Consider the following 23124-nt stretch of genomic DNA (forward strand, 5'->3'; position numbering starts at 1 on the left):
TCAAGGTATGGGGCAAGTGCAATTGATGGCACGGAAGATCATTTATTGTGGGACATGGATAACGAAGCTGAAACCACCTCATCAGATACAGACTGGGACCCATATGATGACTGTTTAAACAGTGAGAGGGTGGATGTGCTTGCTGCCATTCTTCGCTCCAGACGACGATAGTGAGAGTGATTTTGAAGGGTTCTAAATGTGTTGTTTTCAGACAATTACAGCGATTTTGAAGGGTGCTAATTGTGTTTTTGTTTTCAATAAAATTCTCAATTAAAATCTGTCGCAGTCGGTTTTTTTTTTGTTTTTCAAAGGTCAACTTATATGCCGAATTGGTTTTTACAGGGACAACTTGTACGTCGGATCAACTCAGATTGGATTTTGAGCTGAAATTAAGATCTCAAAAGTACATCCAGTGTTTAAGTCAACCCCCATTTTTTAGGTTTCGACTTATATGCTGAAATATTTGGGACTTGGCAAAAAAGCCCACCTGGTGACAGGGAGATGTCCTGAAGAGGATGTTGCAAACTGACACTTCATGTTGAGGAACATCAAGTTCAGTACAGCCACTCCAAAAGTGCTCTGTTGTGAAGGGCCACAGCCTTGAGTCCTTCCTCCACTGGAATCAGACGGGTAAGAACCAGTGCCACAACTTCTTAAAGACATCATGCTATATTACTTAAAGAGGAAACATGAGCATCCTTGCTGGATTGCAGGGTTAGCCAAACAGCAGCTCAGGAGCCACATGTGGCTCTTTGACATGTAATGTCTGGCTTGTGGAAATATGTTGGCTGGAAGAGATGGAAGCGATCCCAAAGCCACCCCGGGATACACTGAATCCCTGCAGCCAAACCAAGGTTTCCAGGACTGTCACAGGCTGGTCTTCATGATAAGGAGAGGGAAGAGGGAGTGGGTACTGGGAGAACAGCCACTGCAGAGGAGCGGAGTGAGTAGCACTTGCCGGAGTCAGGTTCTCCTCACTCGTGCCGAGCCACACCACAGCTGAGCACTGCCAGCGTGAGGTATACAATAGGAGAATCTGGCAAAGATGAGGGTCTTCTGCAGGGAGTAGCCACAGAGGTCAGGAAGCTAGGGCTGGGCCTGGAGAGCTCCAATAAGGCATAGCCTGCCCCAGAGGCAGAGTCTGGTCCCAGACAGAAACTCTGGAGGGGGGAAGCAAGATGGTGGAGATGGGAAAAGGCTGGAGGGTGTTTCCCATTGAGGACCTCATCCAGATGCCAAGTCAGAACAGAGCTGGAGCTGGCAGCAGCAGAAAAGGACCTGTCAATGGCCATGGACAAGCCTTGGCCCCATCAGATGGAGAGTCAGTATCAGGCAACGTAGATGTTAGACCACTCCATACCCCAGCCTCCACTCCCAGCTGCCAGTCCTCCTATTCTGCTAGTGACTGGGAAGAGGGAAGCAGAAGGTGGGATGTGCAAGAGCAGACCTGTGGTCCCCTGGCAGCTTTGCATAGGGTTGCTTCCCACATTGTGCACTCAACTGTGGACACTGCAATGCAGCAGGTATCTGCAGAGACCAGTGGCAACAGCATTCTCAAGGAGAATAGATCAGAAACAGGAGGAGGAGTCATCTATCTGGCCCGTTGAGCCTGCCCCCACATTCAGTGAGATCACAGCTGATCTGGCTGCAGATCCAGCTCCACCTTTTCCCCCCCATAACCCTTAATCCCCCTACAATGCAAAAATCTATCTTATATATAATTAATGAGGCAGCCTCTACTGCTTCCTTGGGCAGAGATTTCCTCAGAAAATCAGTCAAGGTTTTGAAAATATTTGATATGTGTATGGTATTTTTTGATGATTGAAACTAATACAAATTAACAGTTTAAAAACTGCATACATGAATAAATATTATTACATGCATTATTTCTTAATATTTATACAACTTTTTTGTAACAAAATATGCATGTATGTAATATTTTTTCATGTCTTGCTGCTCTCAAACATCTGAAGTTTATTGTATATGGTTCTTACATTAAGAAAGTTTGACCACCCCTGATGTACTACCACATGACGATGTACTATTTTGATCGTATAACAAAAAAACATTTTGGCAGCGGGGTCTAACTGGGTAGGTACCAGATCCAGAACACTTACTGCAGCTGCAGAGACTGCTTTTAATGGGGACTATTACTGATGGCATGGAGTGACTGTTTTTGTCAGTTCCCCATCCACCCACCAATGACTAACTGCTGGAACAGCGGGAAGATGCTGTGAATTATTCTGATTGCTTGTGATGCTAAAATGCTAGGAAGCCAGTTTGACAATTGTCAGGATTAGTCTTCCTTTACTTCTGAAATCTGGCTTTCTGTGAATTTTTTAATCCAACTGCTACTGGAGGATGGTGACTATCTTGCAATGCCTGTATAGAATGCAAGACTAAGATTTTGTATTTTGCATAAGCACTAAACTTCTTATTTGCTGCAGCTGAACAGGTACTTTGGAAAAAAAAATAGTGTACATTAAATTAAATTAAAAAGAGAGAGTAAATGCATAAGTAAGGTATACAATAAATATTCACAGTACAAGAAATAAGTGGTGGTAGAATTGCACTGATATACTTTTTTGAGGTCTTGAAGCAATTCCTCAGTAGTGTAAAAAGGAGAGGTTCAAAAGCCTGATAGACATTGAAAAGAAACTGTTTTTGAACCAGGAGGAGTTAGCTTCAGGCCTCTGTACCTTCTACCCAAACCAAGCAATGAGAAGAGGTTGTGACAAAGGGTTTTTTATGATATTGGCTGCTTTCTTAAGGCAGTGCCTCGCATAAGCCCCTTTCACATTTGCATCCCACTCAATTGGCCTGGGTTAGGAATGGGGGTTTAGCTTTTCACCCTTGACCACTCCTAAGTGGGACACTTTCACACTTGCAAGGAGCCATCCCCAGGGTGAGGACTGTTCTGCCTTCTACTGGTGGCGTCAGGATGCATTCAGTGATGGTGAACCTGCCTTAAATCCTGATCAATGTATTATGATCTTATATTTGAACAAAATTAATTATGCCTGATTATAACATAATTAAGCTTTATGTACAGCACAGCATGAGCCCTTCAGCTCCTGTTGTTCGTGTGCCGACCTATATAAACCTTTATAAGGGACTGTGGGAAAATGCGAGCAATAAATAGTAATAGAAGACAATTTTTAAACAGGGTGGGAAAGTTGGTAGTGCTATAGGGCTCAATTTATGCAGTGTGGGAAAGTGGGTAACACTATTTCATACAATTTAAACAGCGTTGGAAAATTGGTATCGCTATCATGTACAATTTATAAGTACCGTGGGGAAAAAGTGATGATGGACCTGCCCTCCCAGAATTTCATGCAGCAGAGAAAGGGCTTTATGCCCAGCTGCATACATGGAGCATTAATGGAGGGGTTTATCTGCCGCACGGCATTATGATAAGTCAGGTCTGCCATTGTTTTTTTTCCCACGCTGTTTAAAAATTGTCCACTATTGCTATTTATTGATGTTTATTGCTATTTATTTCCTCCTTCTTTCTCCCCCACAGCAAAGTTTATACCTTCATTTTAATCTTTTCTTCCTGCACCCACGCAAAAACTTGGGTCATTTTAATCCCACAATGCAATTACCCCTTTCACACTTGCCTGATTGCAATGCCAGTGACTGCAGATGCTGGGGATTGTACTAGGGGTCGAGGGTGTCAATCTCCAGCATGAGATGATGCCATCTGACACCGGCATTAAGCTTGCCACTTTAAAGGCTGATTGGTTTTTGATTCCTGGGATCACTTGCAAGCGTGAAAGGAGCTATAGATGACTCAATGGCTATGAGGTCAGAGCCTGTGATGGAACTGGTTGTGTTTGTTACCTTCTGCAGCCTACTCCATTCCTTGGAACCCAAATTACCAAACCAGACTGTGATCAAACAATCAATATACTTTCCACAGAGCACCTGTTTCAATGATATGACAAATCTCCTCAGACTCCTTATCAAGGTTTTAGTGTGCCTCCTTCATGATTGTCTTGATGTGGTAGCTCCAGGAAATATCTTCTGATACATGGACTCCCCGGTATTTGAAGGTGCTCATCCTCTGCATCACTGTCCCATCAATACAGACAGGTGTGTGGTCACTTGCTTTCCCATTTCTAAAATCCACAATAAACTCCTTGGTCTTGGTGATGCAGAGAGCAAGATTGTTGTTCTAGCATCAGTCAACAAGGTCATCGATCTCCATCCTGTGTCTGACTCATCTTTTCCAGTTATTCGGCCAACAACCTTAGTGTCATCAATGAATTTACAGATGGTATTGGAGCCAAAGGGCTGCACAGTCATGCATGAAAAAGGAATAGAGTAGGGGATGAAGCTACTGTTTGCAGAATAGAATGCCGGTGAATAAGTTATTGAATGGCTAGTACCAAAAGCTACCATATGCATAATAGACTGAATGGCCTCCTTTCATGTCCTGAGCTTCTATATGATACGAAACTAAAATATAGACTGTACATCACTCTCTGGGTGAAAGTGTTGAGGGTAGGAAATCAGTGTAAAAAGTTCAGAATATTCCCTTAGTTTCCCATCAAATTTGTCTGGTCAGCACTGGCAAAGAAGTAGACATGTTGCTAGATATGGGCAGCACGGCTGCCTCCCACCCTCAGTGAACCAGGTTTGACTCTGACCCCTGTTACTCTCTGTGGAGAGTTTGCTCATTCTCTCTGTAAAAATGTGTTTTCCCCAGATGCTCCGGTTTCCTCCCTCATTCCATAAAACATGCGGGTGGGCAGAATAGTTACCCACCATAAATTGCACTTCATATGAAGGTGAGTGAAGGATCTAGAAATGAAGAGAATAAAAATAAGCCTTGTGTAAGGTCAATGCAATGATGGTCAATGTCAGTATGAACTCAGTGGGATGAAGGACCTGCTTCTATGCTGTATGATTATGAATCTATTTACAGTGTTTAATTTTAAATAGAGTTAAATGTCTCCCTCCCAGAATACTATGCTCATGGTGGATTGTCTATGCACACTGTTCTTGCTCCATTACTTCAGTACCAAGCTGACAAACAACCATTTTGAAGTGAATAACAAGAACTCATTTAATTCCCTCTCACATTTCAGACTTTCACTTGTTTGAGTTATGCACAGTGTTCTCTTTAGCTATATCTGATCTTTTACCTCCAATTTGACACATTTTTGTTTCATTATCAACTTTTGGAGATGATATCATTGCTTCTTGAAAGAAGTTTTAACCTGCTTTTGGCTTTCTTCTTCAACTATTTTTGCTTGAATTCTGTCCTGGTGAACCATCTGTCAGCTTAGCCCTATGCCAAGCTTCTAATCAGTTCACAACAAATACTTCAAGCAGAAGTTATTTTCTTCATTTTCCAAGTGACACATTCACTGATACTCTGACAATTCCATTGAGATTAAATATGCTTGAACAGAACTTCTTTCAAGCATTCTTCTTTCTCTAAGGGTTGCTCGTTTTGCTCATACAAAGATTTGGGCCTATTAGATCTCATCCTTCTTTTGGTATACTTTATTTTCATATTATTCATGGATTAACTGCATTATAGAATCATACTGCACACAAATGAGGCTTTATTGACACCTCTTTCATGCAACCCATAATGCCCACCTGCATTAATCCCATTTGCCCATATAAGCCGGGTATCCTCTTATCAGTTCAAATGCCTTTTAAACATTACTCCTGTTCCCACTGCAGCTTTTTTCTCCATGTGCAAAACTTACCTCTCAAATATCCTTTACATTTCTCAACTCTCATCTTAAAGCTATGCTGATTAGCTCTGTACTGCTCTGCTGTGAGAAAAAAAGACCGTCTCTCTGACCCTCTCATGCCCCTCATAATTTGATGCACTTTTATAACCCTCAGCCTCCTACATGTGACAGCAAACTCAACCTTTCCCAAACTCAACTTCTAGCCCTCCATGCCAGGCAACATTCTAGTGAATCTCTTCTGCATTCTCTCTACCCCAACCACACCTTTCCTGTAGTGGTGTGATCAAAAATGTACACAATACTCCAAGTGGGGTTTAACCAAAGTCTTATACAGTTGCAACTTACAGAATAAATTTGTGTCTTAATGTCTAAAATTTAAATCTCAGCTGTCATTGCCTGCAACCTGGTCTAAATAATTTTTTGGATAATGTCAGTATAATTTAAGGATAACTTCAACACCATTGTTTTTTTTTTCTTATTCTTGTTTTGCTTTGGCTTGGCTTCACGGACGAAGATTTATGGAGGGGTAATGTCCACGTCAGCTGCAGGCTCGTTTGTGGCTGGCAAGTCCGATGCGGGACAGGCAGACACGGTTGCAGCGGTTGCAAGGGAAAATTGGTTGGTTGGGGTTGGGTGTTGGGTTTTTCCTCCTTTGTCTTTTCTTTGGAATCTGGCCATTTTAACTTTTCATAATATATACTCTAGATTGGGTCCATGGGTAAACTACAGTACAAATACCAGTATGAACCAGCTGATGGTTGGGTATAAAACCAGTCCCAGAAAACAGGGTCACAGAGTATATGCACCTGTTGATAGTCCCTGAAAACTGGGACATGGAATCCAAAGGGTTAAATGCATTTTTCACAAAGGCTTCACACCAAGCTGATTCAGCTCAGTGTGAAGTCTTGGTAAAAACTTGAACCTGATCTTTCATTCACCAGTTTGTTTCTCCATTTCACCATTATTTGACATTATCTTGCTGTTTTCTGCTTTGCAACCAACTCAGGAAATGAACAGGATGGTCTACTTTTTCTCAGTTCTCAACTCCTCGAGGAAGTGGAGTGTTAACGTTCAGTGAGTGCCCATGCTAATATGAGATTCATGGTCCAATGATACAACAGCCACAAGTGGGGAAGAAACATAAAGATCAATTTAAAATCCTCCACTTTTTCCACCAAAATGCCATTGAGGCTGAAGCCAATTTTAAATCCCCTGAGATGGGACTGGCAGTTTTTTTTTGTGTGGCAATAACTGGGACAGAGTACGTCATTACACAATAGATAGATAGCAGTACAGGGTCATGAAGTCAAAAGGCAGTTTGGCAGAAATATTGCTCAGACCAACAAGCAGAGCTTCCTGAAATCAGCTGGAGACAGTGTAATTGCAGAATGTTGCCAACATCCCATCCTCTTCCACCCTGAAATTCTGTTGATCAGGCCTCCTTGTGATGGGCTGGGTCACTATGCCTTTCCTAATATTTTAAGATCTCGTCAAGTTAAGTTTATTGTCATCTGATTACACAAGTACATCCCAATGAAACAGCATTCTCCGGACTTCGGTGCAAAACACTCAGACACAGAACTAGACATAACACACATATGCAGGATAAGTATTCAAATATACAAATAAATAAATAAATATTGTTCCATAATATGAAATTCTCGGATGGTTAGTGTGAGGAGTTCCTTTGGACATTCAGTATTCTCAGTGCCCACGAGAAGAAGCTGTTCCTCAGCCTGGTGGTGCTGGCTCTGATACTCCTGTATCTCTTTCCCAATTGGAGCAGCTGAAAGATGCTGTGTACATGGTGGAAGAGGTCCTCAATGATTTTGCGTGTACCCTCTTCAGTTAATGATCCTGGTAGACACATCAATGGGGCGGGGTGGGGGGGTGGGGGGGGGGGTGGAAGGTGATTCCATGGGTTCAAGGGATCACGTGAAATCAATAAACTAGCAACTAGAGGATGGCTCCAAGGTCATGTCACATGTGATTGATTTTCTTCCACATCCCAGCCTAAAAGGAAAATTAAATCTTTGAGTGCTACAGGTCTCACGTCTAACATTGGGTGAATTTATTCTTACTCATGCTGTTGAAACATAGAATCATAGAACCGTAGAACATTACAGCACAGAAACAAGCTTCTTTAGCCCTTCTGGTCTGTGCTGAACCATTTTTGTTTGCCTAGTCCCACTGACCTGTATCAGTTCACAGCCCTCTATAACCCAAACTAAAAAAAATCTTTCAAAATTCTGAAAACAACCTGCACATATACCAAGAAGCAGTAAAGGCCAAAAGAACAAAATACTTTGCCAACCTAATTTCCAGTAACTCCCAACATCCCAGTGTTGTTCAATACCACCAACTCAATCATTGGTCCTGCCCTTAATACCAAATCTGATGCATCCCTTACCAAATGTGAAGAATTTAAAAAAAATCTTCATAAACCAAGTTGAGAACATCAGGACAAACATATCCCCCCCTCTCCCCCAACATGCAATCTAACTGCATCACAGCTCTGTTAATCCAACCAGGACTGTTTCAGCCCAATCACACTACCCACCCTTAGAAAGATTGTGTTCACCATGAAACTGACATTATCCCTACTCTTTACCTGAGGGATGTTTTCAACACAGCCGGTCCAAGCATCCTTTCATTATTCACAGTTCCTTTGCCACTGGGACTGTTTCAATTTATTTCAAATATGTTGTGGTCCAGCCCCTCCTGGAAAAACCCAACTTAGACCCAAAAATTACAGACCTGTGAAAGTTATTCTTAGCCAATTGTTGCCATATTGTAACGGATTTATGTTAATCTTTAATTTAATGTTAAACTATAGGTTTATATATAAAAATCTTATAGAGTTAAAATATTGTATTTATATTCTTAGAAAGTTAGCTGTGGGTTGGCACAGTGTCACAAACATGTCACAGCACATTTACAAATACACCATTGTACTCAGAGTAGAGTGTTCATTCTCAGATTTGCAGCATCTTGGACAGACAGAACAAATGGATTTGAAATAGGTCTTAATTATTCAATAACTGCTGAGGGACCTATCTGTTTTTAATCAAAGCCATTTAAGCCTCTTGATCAGAGATGAGGTCAAAAGATGTAATGGATATGAATGGTTTTAAAAAGGGACAGAATTTTGGTAGAAATAAAACTGATCATATGGTTTCGAAGAATTGGGACTCACCTCAGTAATGATACAATTGTCACATGATTTGGAGAAATATATTACGGAATTCAGACATTTTGAGTTCAGTTTTGGAAGAGTACAGTTTGGAGAGTACAGAAGTCAAAAACCTGTGACACAGGGGTTGAAACCTTGTGAAAAATAAGGTTGAATTACAGTAACCAGAAATGGTGCTGTTGTTGAGTGTTACTCCTTGGAAAAGGGGAAGTGGCTTTTGAAATAAGGAAGACAATTTTGCTGACCCTTTGGAAAAGAGGACAGATTTCTACAGGGACTATTTTTGTGTTTGGCCACTTCACTTAACCCTTGTCTGGCTTGTGACCTCATCGTAGAAAAGACAACCACATTTGTTTAATCCTTGTCTGGATTTGTGAATTTTTCATGGAAGAAAATAGCCACATTGTGAGTAAAGAGACCTGAAGATATAATGTTTAAAAGCACTTTATAATTATTTCTGAACTGTGAATTTAAGACCTTCAAGCATGACTAAAATGATGATGAACTTTTAAAAATGAACTTTTCAGAGTGGGACTTTAATTACACACACACACATTTACATATGCACATAGTGGGGTTAAATTTAGAGTTAAGTGACTTTAGAGATAATTAAGAAATGTTATATCAATAGTTTAATTTAAAAAAATATATATATTATTTTGAATTTACCATTGTCTGGTGAATTTTCCATTGCTGTTCTTGTTTTAGTGCTAATTATGTCCCTTTAGTCCCAAAAATGATTAAAAGGGTTGTTAGTTCGTAACACTACCTACATCAAAGCAACATATCCAAAAGATTCTAGTCAAATTATAAGGCACACCATAGCACAGAGTTGGCCTTACTAAGTGTATAAATGATCTGCTCCTTGCCACTGACTCAGGGCACTCCACCATTCTAATTCTCCTGGACATTAGTGCAGTGTTCGATAGGGTAGATCATGTTATTTTAATAGATCGCATCTGGCAGAGTGTGTGAACTGGTTTAAATCTTATCTTAGAGATAAAACTTGCTCAGTCAACATGGGAAAATTTTCATCCTTCTTTGCCACCCTTTATGCAGGGCCCCTCAAGAGTCTATTCTGGGCCCCACTCTCTTCTCTTATACATGCTTCACCTTGGCCATATCATCCAAAAACACGGCAACTGTTACACTTATGATACTCAGCTCCATTTCCCCTTGAACCCCAATTACCAAGCAAAGATAACCAGCTTTAATGATTGTCTGGAGGGCATAAATTGCCTGATGACTCAAAATTTCCTACAGCTAAATGAAAGCAAATCTGAGATCATCCAACTCCTCCAAAATTATCTCCATTACCCTTGGTAACATCCACCTTCATTAAACCACACATCAAATCCCTTGGTGTGATATTGGATTCCACTTTCAAGTTTGACAAACAAGTCAATGCAGTAATAAAAGCTAGCTTTTTCCAGCTCTGCAGTATTGCCAAAATCAAATCATTCCTGTCATTGAAAGACCTCAAGAAAGTTATCCATGCCCTCATTTTTTCTCATTTAGACTATTCTAACTCTCTATATACAGAGATTAGTCAGTCATGTCTCCAGAATGGAGGACCATCGCCTTCCCAAGATCATGTTATATGGAGAGCTCTCCACTAGCCACCGTGACAGAGGTGCACCAAAGAAGAGGTACAAGGACTGCCTAAAGAAATCTCTTGGTGCCTGCCACATTGACCACCGCCAGTGGGCTGATATCGCTTCAAACCGTGCATCTTGGCGCCTCACAGTTCGGCGGGCAGCAACCTCCTTTGAAGAAGACCACAGAGCCCACCTCACTGACAAAAGACAAAGGAGGAAAAACCCAACACCCAACCCCAACCAACCAATTTTCCCTTGCAACCGTGCCTGCCTGTCCCGCATCGGACTTGTCAGCCACAAACGAGCCTGCAGCTGACGTGGACATTACCCCTCCATTAATCTTCATCCGCGAAGCCAAGCCAAAGAAGATTATCCTGACTGCAATTAGTTCAGAATGTGGCAGCAAGGCTCCTGACAGGAAACAAGAAGGCCATATCACCCATATTCTGGCCTCCCTCTACTGCCGGCCAGTGTAGGTCTGTCTTGGGTAAACTTATACCTCTCATTTTGATCGTATTAGATTGGTCACAGTGTTTGAGCTACTGAAAGAAAATAGACACACACACCGAGAGCAGTTCAGTTTATACAAGGCTTTATTACTAAATTTAAAGCTGAATTCACATTACAATATGAAAGCCCTTCCCAATTATACTTATCCATGCCTGGACTGGTCCCAACTGCCGAAGCGAGGCAACGACTGCACACTTGTAGTAGGTTGTCGGGGCGCCGGTAGCAGCTTCTCCACCTCTCTCGACCGGGACGTTAGCTGAACCCTTGAAGTTCTTCTTCTTGCTGAGAGATGTTGCCACCTCTTGGAGAGTCTCAAACTTCAGGAGTGGGACCATGTCTTATATTACCCAAAAGCTGTTTACTTCAGATCTTATCTCTTTGAACAAATGATTTAATTATCTTCAAGGTCTCCTGACAGTCTGCGACCAACAAAAGAAAACTGCATACTCTGGGCCCTATGGTAGAAGTTGGATAATGTTTACTGATTCATATGTATCCCTGGGTCCCATAGTGTAAATTTAGATAATATCTACTAATTCATGCAACAAGCAGGTTCTCAGCCTTGCAAAAGCAAAGGCTGCAAAAGTAAGAAACACGGTTTAAATCTTCCATTACAAGGTCAGAATAGATTTTAAAGTTGTCCAGTTTGCTTACAAGCCTCCTCCTACATCATCCATCTCCAAATGCCCTACTCCACTTTAAGACCCCTCAGATCATCCAATTTAGGGTGTTTGGTTGTTCCACGCTTCAATCAATGGAGATCGCACCTTTGCTATTGCAGCCCCCAAATTGTGGATCAACATTCCTCCCTCCATCAAATCAGCCCCTTAGCCCCTTCCTTTAACTCTTCTAAATCCAGGTTGAGGTTGAATTTTTATTCACAGGTGTTTTGAGGTGATTGTTGATTACAACAGTACCATGTTGTATGTACAATTCTGAATCTCAAGTACTTGTTTTATACTGCACTTTAAATAGCTGTTTAAATTAAGATGTAATTTATGATCTGTACAGCACTTTGGCCAATGTGAGTTGTTTTAAATGTGCTATATAAGTACACTAAACTAAACAATATCTCTCCCATCCATGTACCTGTCCAAATTCCACGAATATTAAAATTGAGCTTCTATTCACCACTTCAGCTGGAAGCTCATTCCATATCCCCATCACTCTCTGTGTGAAGAAGTTCCGCCTTAACTTTTCCCCTTTCATCCTTAACTCATTTCTTCTGGTTTACATTTCACCTACCTTCAGAAAAAGCCTACATACATTTACTCTGTCTATCCCTCTCATTACATTAAATACATCTATCAAATCTCCCTGATTTTTCTATACTCCAGGAAATAAAGTCTTAACCTAACCTGTTTAACCTTTCCCTGTAACTCAGTCCCTGAAGACCAGGCAACATCCTAATAATTATTCTCTGCACTCTTTCTATGTTATTTGATATCTTTCCTGTAGTTAGGTGACCAAAACTGCACACAAATACTCAAAATTTGGCCCCACAAATGTCTTATACAACTTTAGCATAAGACCAATATGCCAAAAGCTCTCTTTACAAACCTATCCACCTGTGATGCCTCTTTCAGGGAATTATATATCTGTAATCCCAGATCCCTCTGTTCTACTTCAGTCCTTTGTGCCCTACCATTTACTATCTATGTCCTTTCTTGGTTTGTCGTTCCAAAATCCAATACCTCACACTTATCTACATTAATTTCCATCTGCCATTTTTCAACCCATTTTTCCATCTGGTCCAGATCTCTCTACAAGCTTTGAAAACCTTTGTTGTCCAAAACATCTCCAAACTTAGTGTCATCTGCAAACTTCCTAATCCAATTTACCACGTTATCATCCAGATCATTGATATAGATGACAAACAGCAATCTTCCCAGCACTAATCCCTGAGGCACACCACTAGCCATAGGCCTCCAGTCTGAGAAGCAATCATCCCCCACCCCACTACTCTCTGGCTTCTTTCATTCAGCCATTGTCAAATCCAGTTCACTATTTCACCATGAATACTGAGTGTTTAAACCTTCCTGACTAACCTCCCATGCGAGACCTTTTCAAAGGCCTTTCAAAAGTCCATGTAAACAACATTCACTACCTTTCCTTCATCAACTTTCCTAGTAACCTCCTCGGAAAAAACTCTATAAGATTGGTTAAATATGACCTACCACACACAAAGCTAGGTTGACTATACCCAATATGTCTATGGCTATCCAAATAATTGTATATCCAATCTCTTAGACCACCTTCCAATAAATTAACCTACTACTGACATCAGGCTCACCGGCTTTTAATCCTTTTTTAAACAATGGAACAATTTGAGCTATCACACCCATGGGTAAGAACATTTTAAATATTTTTGCCAGAGCCCCTGCAATTTCTACTCTTGCTCCCCTCAAGGTCTGAGGTAATATTTTGTCAGGCTCTGCGGATTTAACTTGCCTTATTTAATTTAACAAAGCAAGCACTTCCTCCTCTTTAATCTCTATAGGTTCCATGACCTCATTGCTTGTTTTCCTTTCTTCCTGCGACTCTGTGCCCTTTTCCTGAGTGAATACTCATGGTAAAAAAAACATTTAAGACCACTCCCATCTCTTTTGGCTCCATACAAAGCCGACAACTCTGATCTTCAACGAGGCCAATTTTGTGCCTTAATATCTTTTTGCTCTTAATATACCTGTAGAAACCCTTTGGATGTTGCTTCACATTGTCTGCCAAAGCATCCTCATGACTTCTTTTAGCCTTTGTGATTTTTTTCTTTAGATTTTTCTTGCATTTTATTTCTCCTCAAGTACCTCATTTGTTCCACATTGCCTACACCTGTTATACACCTCCCTCTTCTTCTGAACCAGATCCCCAATATCCCTAGAAAGCCAAGGTTCCTTAGGCCTTCAAACCTTGCCTTTGACCCTGATGAGCAATACCTGCTCCACCCCTTTTCAATCCCCCCCACCACTGCATTCTATTACATCTAAAAGAACAGAACCCTGGGACATTGAGCTGCTTGTCTTGCCACTCCTCCAAGCAAGTTTCACAAATGGCCACAATGATATAATTCCATGTGCCAATGCACACTCTAAGCTTGTCTGCCTTTTCTACAATATGCCTTCCATTGAAAAAGATGCACCTGAAAACATTTCCACTGCATTCAACCCGTTGACTTCTAACGGTGTATGCAATTTTAACAACATCTTTTCTTCAACATGGGCATTGTTGGCCTGGATTTATTTCCCATACAATTTGTCCTTTGAATTGGAGGCTTGAAAAGCTGAAGCAGAAGGCATCTAAGATAATGATAATGAGTTTATCGTCATACACTTTGAAATTCTTACTTGTTGCAGCTGAACAGATACTTCAAAAAGAAAAAAAAACTACTCATTCAATTAAATTTAAAAAAGACAATAGATAAGTAATAAATAATCACTGCTATTCTAGTGCAAAAATCTGACATGCATTGACAGATCCCAACTAAAAAATGGGCAGCTCCAAAACAATTTCAATGAGACAGATGATTTTTTTAAAATTATACTTTTATGCCCCTTGTAGTTTCAGATCCTTGGACCAATGGTGCAGGTCTAATAACTTAATCACTCCATTACCGTACCAGTGATGTACTGCACCTCACCTAGTGTAAACACTGAATGAAAAAGTCATCATATATGTAGTCACAATGCAGAAGATTAGGAGTGTGCTTGACAGCCTGTTAGAACATAAATCCTCATGTGTTAAAGGTGGTAGAGTGTGGCAGATGCCAGAGGCTGAATCAAATAAACTTGGAAAAACAATGCTGACATTGACACATCAGTTGATTTTAATGTGTAAGCAAGTTAGGCAGGAACAGACTGGAATGCCTGATAGACTAAACTAATGCAAAAAGTCTGACAGGTAAAGCAAATTAACTCAGGGCATGGAATGGTACACATGACTAGCATATTATAGCTCTTACAGAAATACAGAATCATGGTTGTGGGGTAGGAAAGGACGGCAGCTCAATATTATGCGATATCGTTACTTCCAGCGTCTCGGAGGTGGAGGCAAGAGAGGAGGGGTGTTGTATTTTTGATTGAGGAGTACATCACAGCATTCCTTGGAAAGGAAATTCCTGTGGGGTTGGTGGAGTGGTGTGGGTTGAACCATCCAGCGAAGCTATATGGATGGAATTCAGAAACAAAAAGGAGCCTAAACACTTTGATGGGGTAGTAGTATAGGTTTGTCAATAGTCAAAGGGAATTCAAGGCAACAGTATGTAGGAAGAATGCATCAAACATTGAAAAATATGGTTGCAATAGTAGGTAATCTCAAATATGCACTGGGACTGCCACCGTGCTGAGGGCTTGTGGATAGAGCAGAATTTGTTACGTTTGTCCAGGAAAGATTTTTAAAAGAATATATCACTGGTCCCATAAGAGACAGGGCAATACTGGACCTCTTATGAGGCAGGGAAATGGCTGAAATGAATGTGGAAGAGCACTTGGGGAACAGAAAGGATAATTCTATTAGTTTTTAAATACTTATTGAAAAAGGGAGGACAAATCCATGGGATGTCCAAGATTAGACAAGATCGTGCAAAGATTGATTGGGCGGCATGGTTTGGAAACAAGACATGTCTGTCTTTTCAAAGTGAGAAAGTAAGGGCTCATGACCACTGTATTCCTGTTAGGGTGAAGTGTAAGAATGACAGGATTAGGATACACTGCTCAGAAAAAAAAGGAAACATACATCAGGTAGAAGGTGCTGGGATCGAATGAATCAAGTAAATCCTTTGACAAGTAGAAATAAGAGCACACATAAGAGGGAAATCAGGAGGGCAAAACAAGAACATGAGATGACTTTGGCAGGTAAGGCAAAGGAGAATTCAAAGAGATTCTATGTATATTAATAGCTTAAAAGGATATCTTGGGAGAGAAAAAGACTCTGAGGATCAATATGGTTGTCTCAGTGTGGATACACATAAAATGGGTAATCTCATCTATATTTAACATGGAGGTCATGTAAGCTAGGGAATTTAGGGTAGTGATATATTGAAACATATCCACTTTGTAAAAGAGGAGGTGCTGTGCATTTAAAGCCCATCAAGATAGATAAATCCAAAAATTTTAACCGTGATTCATCGGACACTGAGAAGAGCTATGGAAGAAACTACGGGGGTGCTGGTGGAGATACTTGTATGATTGTTAGCTATTGATAAGTTACCAGAAGATTATAGCAAGGCTGTAAAGGCAAGCCTGGGAAGCTACATGCCAATAAGCCAAACATCAGTGGTGGGAAGGTTACTGGAGGGGAATCTGAGAGTGGATCTACCTCCATTTTGAATGGCAAGGATTCATTAGAGATAGTATTGTTTTTGAATTTTTGAAGAGATGGCCAAAAGGATTGATAAATGCATGACAGTAGATATTGACCAAGTCCTGCATGGTAGGCTGCTCTGGAAGATTGGATCACTTGTGATCAAGCCAATTGAATACAAAATTGGCTTGGTGCAAGGAGTAAGGGAGTGACAGTGGAGTATTGCTTTTTTTTCTCATTGGAGGCTCATGACCAATGGTACACCACAGGAACCATAATGGACATGGACATGGTGAGTGGTCACAGGCTTTTGCTCAAGGTAGGGAACGTAAGGTGAGAGGGCAAAGATTTAAAGGAGTCCAGAAGGAGAAGGACAATTTTTCATGTAGAGGGTGATGGGGAAAGGGTGGTGGTGGGGAGGGGTGGAGAGGGGATTGTGTAACAAGCTGGAATGAAGAATAGATCTTTTAATTATTCTAATTCCTTCTATCATTCTCATTGTAAGGATCTTTGCCAAAACTTCAATGTTCAAAGCTAATCCTGGCACTGCTCAAAGATGCTCAGGAACCTCTACAAGACCCATCTGCATTCTTGATTGCTCATAGTAACTAATCCCCAGTATAATTAAGCACAAACTGAAAATGAAAAGTGTGCTAACTTCATCTTCCAGATTGGATGCACCAGGTCGCATCATCTCATCACTCTCTCTGCTCTTTTCATCAAGCTGGAATCAAGGTGCTTATGAACTGAGATCTCAAAGTAGATACCTCCTCAAATTCAGTCTCAATGATGCCGCTCTGTTCAGCAATGACTTTAATTAAGCCCCTGCTTATCCTTCATTCAATTGAGAGTCCATCAGGATGACAAGAAGTTGCAAGGAGCTCCCTGACGTTTCTGCACCGTTGAACGGCCAGATTGATTGACACATGGTCCAAGTAGCGGTAAATTTCATCAAGGCATGTTCCCATCAATATTTGAGAGCCGTTAATCAATTCATAAATATTCAGCAACAGAAATTCAATCACAAAACTAAACATTGTACAAAAGCTAGAGGGCACATATTTACTGCACCCATATATCACAATAGCTGGCTCTGAATGGGCAAGCCATTCAGAGCCAGCTCTTCAGCGCTTGACGTCCTGCTTTGCGGAAACTGCCAAAATGTTTGGCCTGGAAGTCAGCCTGAAGAAAACTGAGGTCCTCCATCAGCCAGCTCCCCACCATGATTACCAGCCCCCCCCCACATCTCCATCGGGCACACAAAACTCAAAACGGTCAACCAGTTTACCTATCTCGGCTGCACCATTTCATCAGATGCAAGGATCGACAATGAGATAGACAACAGACTCGCCAAGGCAAATAGCGCCTTTGGAAGACTACACAAAAGAGTCTGGAAAAACAACCAACTGAAAAACCTCACAAAGATAAGCGTATACAGAGCCGTTGTCATACCCACACTCCTGTTCGGCTCCGAATCATGGGTCCTCTACCGGCACCACCTACGGCTCCTAGAACGCTTCCACCAGCGTTGTATCCGCTCCATCCTCAACATCCATTGGAGCGCTTACATCCCTAACGTCGAAGTACTCGAGATGGCAGAGGTCGACAGCATCGAGTCCACGCTGCTGAAGATCCAGCTGCGCTGGATGGGTCACGTCTCCAGAATGGAGGACCATCGCCTTCCCAAGATCGTGTTATATGGCGAGCTCTCCACTGGCCACCGTGACAGAGGTGCACCAAAGAAAAGGTACAAGGACTGCCTAAAGAAATCTCTTGGTGCCTGCCACATTGACCACCGCCAGTGGGCTGATAACGCCTCAAACCGTGCATCTTGGCGCCTCACAGTTTGGCGGGCAGCAACCTCCTTTGAAGAAGACCGCAGAGCCCACCTCACTGACAAAAGGCAAAGGAGGAAAAACCCAACACCCAACCCCAACCCACCAATTTTCCCCTGCAACCGCTGCAATCGTGTCTGCCTGTCCCGCATCGGACTTGTCAGCCACAAACGAGCCTGCAGCTGACGTGGACTTTTTACCCCCTCCATAAATCTTCGTCCGCGAAGCCAAGCCAAAGAAGAAGAAAGAAGAAATATCACAATAGCTGCTGGTCTGAGGATTGAATGCCAATTATTGGTCATTTTCTATTATTCCCGCTACTTTGTATCATGGCTCTGTAATTCAACAAATACCAGATAGACCTGTTGTATCCAATCTATAGTCAAGGAGACAGACAAGCCTTTTTTTTTTAGCTCATTTACTCCATGAACAAGGCAGCTCACAAGTCCCTTTCCAGCCTAGTTTTACTGAGCTGATGGTGGGGTTACCTGATAGGTCTAAATGCTTTTTGACCATAAATGGGAGGCAGGGACCAGGTTATGATTCTTGGGAGACTTTTTCCAACAACTATCAGATTCTTGATTCTCCTCTTACCACATTAATAATAAACTACACCAGTGCGAGAAGCCTGTCTGCTCTATTATATCACCATTTCTATTTCATGGTTACTGTGAATATTTAGTATCTATCCATCTTTTGTATTAATTTAAGGTGTACCATCGTAGTCATTTTTTTGTTCATAAAAGTACCTGATTGGCTGCAGGAAAAAATAATCTGAATCAGGATTTATTGTCATGAACAAGTCATGAAATTCGTTGCTTTGTGGCTGCGTCAGAGTGGAAATATTCATATTATAACCATCTTATGACATTACTATATATATTAAAAAAAAGATGATAATAAGAATAATAATGATGGACGACAAGTAAGGCAGTGTCTTTGGTTCATTGATTATTCAGAAATCTGATGAGAGGGGATGAAGATGTCCATGTGCCGTTGAGTGCTTGTCTTTAGGCTCTGTACCTCTTTCCCAATGGTAGCAGAGTGAAGAGGGCACGGCCTTGGTGGTGGGGGTCTTTGAGGATGGAGGATGGGTTTTTTTAAGATACCACCTCATGTAGATCTCCCTGATGGAGTGAAGTCTGATGCCTGTGATGTAGCAGGCCAAGTTAACAAACCTCTGGAGTTTTTTTTTCTTGTCCTGAGAGTTGGTGCCTCCATACCAGGCAGTGATGCAACCATCCAGAATGCTCTCCTTCATACACCTGTAGAAGTTTACAAGAGTCTTCAGTGATATACCGAACCACCTCAGACCTCACAAAGTACAACATGAAAGTTCCAGGAAAAATCCCCAGAGATGTTGACACCCAGGGACTGGATCATGTTCCTCTGCCTTCCTCCTGAAGCCCACAATCAACTCCTTGGTTTTGCTGATGTTGAGTGCAAGGTTGTTATCATTGCACCATTCAACGAACTGATCAATCGCCCTCCTGTACTCTTCCTTATTGCTCTTTATGATTCTGGTGTTAACTGTGGTGTCATCTGCAAACTTGTAGATGGCATTGGAATTGTGCCTGGCCACACAGTCATAGGTGTATAATAAGTAGAGGAGAGGGCTAAGCACACATCCTTGGGATGCGCCTATGTTGATGATCAGTGAGGAGGAGAAGTTGTTCCAATTTGTACTGACTGTGGTTTTCCAATGAGAACATCAAGGATCCAATTGCAGATGAGGGTACTGAGGCCTAGAGTTTGTAGCTTCTTGACCAGCACTGAGGGAATAATGGGATTGAAGGCCAAGGTGTCATCTGTGAAGAGAAGCCATATGTATGAATTGTTGTTTTCAAGATGATCCAGAGCTGAGTGGAGAGCCAGCGATAATTGGATCTGCTGTGGAGCGATTGTGATGATAGGTGAATTGCAGTGGGTCCAGATCTTTACTTAGGTACGTGTTAATTCTAGCCATGATTAGCTTCTCAAAGCATTTCATCACAGAAGAAGTTAATGCTATTGGGCGGTAGTCATTGAGGCTGTCCTCTAGGGATAGGAGTGGACAATGAAATCCTCAGGTCAGCTTCACCTTTCAATAAGATCACAAATGATCCGATTATTAGTTCCATTTAACTTTCTATGCTGGGTCCCAGATCCCTTAATTACCTTGTCTTCCAAACTTCGGTTTCTATCAGCATTGGTTCATCTCTCCATGGTGCAGAAATCTAAAGAATCTCCTATCTTGAGACTGCCTTATGATAACAAGTGAGCTTTGTCCATTTGTTACTCAGCACAAATACACTCAGTCATGCTCCATGCTCTCTCTCTCTCTCTCACTCTCTCTCTCTCCCTCTCTCTCACTCTCACTCTCTCTCTCGCTCTCTCTCTCTCTCTCTCTCTCTCTTTCTCTCTCTCACACACACACACACACACACACACACACACATGAATGCACATGCGTATATACACACATAGGCACATGCATCCACGCACAGACAAACACACTCACACAATTATAGGCACATAGAATCACATACAGACATACAGTATGCATGCAAGCATGTATACAAACAAACATGGTCATTCATACATAAATACAGCACACAGACACATATATTCACAGACATACATACACATTCATACAGTATACTCAATTACATGTCCATTTGCACATAGCTGCACATACATCACTGCCCACAGCTTTTGCATGCCTCTCTTACTCAATAACCTTGCAAATCTTTCACTGGTGAAACTTTTGTTTCTAGTCTAACCTATAACAATTCATTCAGCATGGATTGGGAACTGATGCTGGGACCACCAGAATATTTTTTTTCTCAGCTGTCATTATGTATAGTTCACACTAAGAGCCCCTGACTATTCAGCTTATTGGGCTTATTTCAATCCCCAAAGTGGAGTGTACATTTTGCAAATGTTTCTTAGTCGAGTTTAAGATTGTAATCTGACAACTCCGATGTGAGCCATCTACTTATGATGATCCAGGCTGTCATTTTGTAATGTAACTACTCCTCCCCTTCTTCTAGACACCATCCCCACCTCCCTCATCATCCCCTTGCCAGCTTCACTGTTGACCCAGATCTATTGTGGAATGCATTATTGCAGTCTGATTTCTGACTCATCCAAGAGCACTGTCAATTATAGGCTCTTCACAAGTGGCATCTCATCTGTTCTCATGAATTGCCATTTTTAGAACATTAAATTTGTTCAATCCTATACGCAGAAGCCAATGCAGGGGCTGACTGATTGGAAGAAATAGGCTAAAGGTGGAGGACAAAAGCCTTGTATTCAATAAACAAGAAGGCTGGAATCCTTGAAAAAATTCATCAAGTACGAAGTTATTGCTTCCAGCACAATTGGTACTATTTCTTTGTTAGAGGAATAACTTCATTAATTTGCATAAACATGATTCATTTCGCACAAAGGATCAGAGGAGCATTATCCCGTACATTCCTTTAGGATTTGGAAAAGAATTGTCTCATTATAGCTGTCAAAATTTCCTTATTTTTAAATCCTGTTACCTCTGTGGATGTTCTTGTTCCCTACTTTGATAGAACAATTGCCTCTGCAGAAAATCAGTCTGTAATTGCCACAGCCATTAATCCATCCATGTAATGTTTCAAATACCAATCCATATCATCCCCATTATGAGGTTATTCCGCACATAGACTGGGACTCTCATTAGGTAAAAGGACTGAATGGGTTGGAGTTTATCAAATGTGTACTGGAAAGTTTTCTACATCAATGTGTGGAAGTACCAACAAGAGAAGATGCAATACTTGATCTTCTTTTAGGGAACCAGGCAGGCCGAGTGGCAGAAGGTCTGTATTTTGGGTCCAGTGACCATAATATCATTATGGAGAAGGATAGGTCTGGTCCTTGAGTTGAGGTCTTGAATTGGAGAAAGGCCAATTTTGAGGAAACAAGGAAGGATCTCAGAAGAGTCAAATGGAATGTTATTTTCTAGCAAGGATGAATCCACCAGGTGGAAGGCCTTCAAAGACAAAATTTTGAGGATGCAGAGATTTCATGTTCCTACCAGGAATAAGGACAAAGTTAACAGACATAGGGAACCTTGGTTTTCAAGGGATATTGGAGAGCTAGTTAAAAAAAAAGGAAGGGGCAAAATTATATAGGCAACAAGGAGCAAATGAGCTACTTACAGAGTACAACAAATGTAAGAGAATGCTTAAGAAGGAAATTAGGAAGGCAAAAAAGAAGACATGAAGGTGTTTTGGCAGATAATGTGAAGGAAAATCCAAAAGGCTTCTACAAGTATATTAAAAAATGAAAGGATAGTAAGGGTCAAAATTGGACCACCTAGAAAATCAGAGTGGTCAATTATATGTGGAGCCTAGTGAAATGGGGGAGATCTTAAACAATTTTTTTTGCATTGGTTTATGCAGGAAACTGGCATAGTGAATAAGGATGGAAATTTAGGAGAAGGAAGTGCTTGCTGCCTTGTATCGAACAAAGGTATACAAATCCTCTGGACCAGAAATGATATTCCCCTGCACATTGAAATTGCAGGGCCCCTCGCAGATATATTCAAAATGTCCTTATTCACAGGGGAGGTGCTGGAGAATTGGAGGATGGCTCATGTTGTCCCGTTGTTTAAGAAGGGCTCCAAGCGAGATTGCATCTGCTGTGGATTGATTATGACAATAGGTGAATTGCAGTGGGTCCAGATCTTTACTTAGGTACATGTTAATTCTGGCCATGACCAGCCTCTCAAAGCATTTTATTAAGATTAAACCAGGCAATTATAAGACAGTGAGCCATATGTCAGTAGTATGTAAATTATTTGAAGGATTTCTGAAAGAAATAGTTATTTGACCATCATCACCTGATTAAGGACAGTCAGCATGGATTTGTGCACAATAGGTCATGTTTAACAAATCTTGTAGAGTTTTTTGAGGAACTTATCAAGAAGGTTGAAGAGGGAAAGGCTGTGGATGTTGTCTACATAGACC

Source organism: Narcine bancroftii, chromosome 5 (assembly GCF_036971445.1).
Source record: "Narcine bancroftii isolate sNarBan1 chromosome 5, sNarBan1.hap1, whole genome shotgun sequence".
NCBI lineage: Eukaryota > Metazoa > Chordata > Chondrichthyes > Torpediniformes > Narcinidae > Narcine > Narcine bancroftii.